Source organism: Mus pahari, chromosome 5 (genome assembly GCF_900095145.1).
Source record: "Mus pahari chromosome 5, PAHARI_EIJ_v1.1, whole genome shotgun sequence".
In the NCBI taxonomy this organism is placed as follows: Eukaryota; Metazoa; Chordata; class Mammalia; order Rodentia; family Muridae; genus Mus; species Mus pahari.
Window position 1 is genome coordinate 97,319,964 of NC_034594.1, and position 2,745 is coordinate 97,322,708.

General features: G+C 36.5%; 1 pseudogene; it reads left to right on the forward strand.

Annotated features, from left to right (window-relative positions):
• The first annotated feature begins 1,005 nt into the window (after positions 1-1,005).
• LOC115064199 lies at positions 1,006-1,159 on the forward strand (annotated as a pseudogene).
• The last annotated feature ends 1,586 nt before the right edge of the window (positions 1,160-2,745 follow it).

Below are 2,745 nucleotides of genomic sequence, written 5' to 3' on the forward strand. Positions count from 1 at the left end.
TGAATATATCTGAAAATGAAAACAAAGAGTCTGAAGAAATGGCTCAGCTGCTGTTCCAAAGGACCTGAATTTATCTCCCAGAACATATACAAAACATCTCACAATTGCCTATAACTCCAGATTCTGAGAATTCAAAACCCTTTCTAGCGTCCATGTGCAGCTGTATCCATGTGGTATGCATAAACTCATAACCTGACCTATTTTGTTTGTTTATCTTAGCAATCCTCCTATCTCTGTGAAGGCATAGTTCACTGCCACCATTGTATACATAGTAAATGTAGTAGTTATTTTTCTGTTACTGTGATAAAATAAAAAGGAATTTATTTTAGCTTCTTGTGCCAGAGCAATTGGGTTAATAATGACAGGGGAATGGGAGCAGGTAAGCAGGCAGATGAGGTGGTGGAAGCAGGAAGCAGAGAAATTGAATTCTATCCACATGCAGGAAGCAGAGAGAGAAATAGAAGTAGGGACAGGCTATAAGATCTTAAATCCTGCCCCTAATGACGTACATTTTTTTTTAAGAAAGACTCCACCTTATAAAGGTTCATAACCTCTGCAAATAGCACCACCAACCTCAGTATACATATTCAAATATATGAGCCCATAGAGACCATTGCTTAGTCAAAGCACAATACAATGTACTTCATATAGCCGAGTGAGCAATAGAGAGAGAATTAGAGTACAAATATAAGTGAACTACTGTGATAAGGGAGAACTTGCACAAGTTAGTATCTAAGGGACTTTGATAACGCCTGAGACCAAAGACGAAGTCATAGAAGTATGGAATCCCTTCAATAAAGTGTGGGCTAGAAGGAATCCAACACATTTCTGCCACTCTTGGGAAAAGGCTGAATTATAAAGCCAGAAATATTTATTCTTTCAGGGAAAATAAGCAAGTGAAAGGGTACGTGAGAACAAATTACTGAGAAGTGAACATTTTTCATATTATCGGTAAGAGACCTGTATACATTTAGATACAGTATCCATGCTATTAAAATCGTAGATGTACTTTCCTGGCAAGGGAGATAATGATAAAGAACGTGGATTTTCTAGGATGAGACTTCCATTCCACTCCAAATGTGCTGACCACTTCAGTTTCCCCAGATGCAAGAAACTCAGCTGCATAATTTGTGGGAGTCAGAGACTGCCTTCCCTCTTTCCTGTGATTATGGTAATGTTTGAAAACTAGTCCATGGGACTGGAGAGATGAAGAGCACTTGCTGCTCTTCCAGAGAACTCAACTTTAGTTTCCAGGTCTTATGTCCAGCACTTTACAACCATTAAAACTATAGTTACAAGAAATCATGCCCTCTTGAGCTCCATGGGCACCTGAACATATTCACAGGCAAGCAAGCATGTGCACGTTTGTGCACGTGTACACACACACACACACACACACACACACACACACAAACACACCTTCAAAAATCTTTTTAAAAGGAAAGAAAACATCATAGCTCATCATATCATCTATGTATGTATTTATCAATGTATGTATGTATGTATGTATGTATCATCTATCTATCCATCTATACTTCTGTAAGCCTAGGTGTTTTATTTTTGACTTGATTACAATACATTCTTGTGCTACCTACTCAATTGTTCACAGCACACCCATACCAAATGCCATTTTGACAATTTCTGATTTTAAAAAATGTATGTTGGAGTTCTGTTTCTTTTACAAATCCAGATTGCACCTTATGCAAGTAAGTTTTGAGAACACAGATGGCCAAGGAATAATTTTGTCCAAGTAAAAATGGAATGTTCACTATGCAGGGAGAGTGTATGTGTGTGACTGTGTGCACGTGTGTGTTCCTCAGGTATCAATCATCCACTTCTTTTGATACAGATTCTCTCATTGGCCTAGAAATGACAACTTAGCTAAATTGGCTGGAGAGTGATTACCTGTATCCTCCCTGTTTCTGCCTTCCCAGTGCTGGGATACAAGATTATGCCACCACACCTAGGATTTTTACATGAGTTCTGGGGAATGGAGTTCAGGACCTTATAATAATAACAGAGCAATTATGAGCAAGTATAATTGAAATATTGAAAATATCAGAGACCTCTTATTTTTCTCTAAGAAAGCATTACACAATGATTTCCCCCATCAAACAACAATTGTATGTACAAGTAAAGAAAATATACTTGAAATATTGAAATAATGCTATTTAAGATTCATGGGGATAGTCGAGAAAAGAAAGATGGGTTTAAGAGGCCAAACAAACAAACTAAACAAAAAAAAACAAAACAAAAATAAAACAATAGCAAAAACAAAGAAACAGGCAAACTAGGCAAAGTTGTTCCACTTGCTAGTAAGTAGCCAATTTGACTTATCTTTTCTTAAGATGATAAATATGAAATGACTGTTTTGATCAGGTAGAGATGGTTCAGCAAACTCTGATAAACAGAGTTTGATGCCCTGTGCCCACATAGTAGAAAGGAATTCTCTTTGCCAGCAAATTATCATTCATCTATCTACCATCTACTCTGTACCTACCTTTGATCTATGTATGAATTATCTATCAATCATCTATCTACACCTTCTTCCCCTCTATAATTAGTACAAATTTAACTTCTTTTTTAATTTTTTTAGAGAGCTTTACATGAAATCTAACAGCCAATAGCTTATGTATAAAATGAATTTAAACACAGAGTGAGTTCCAGGACAGCCAGGGCTACGCAGAGAAACCCTGTCTCGAAAAACCAAAAAAAAAAAAAAAAAAAATATTGACTTTTAATTTA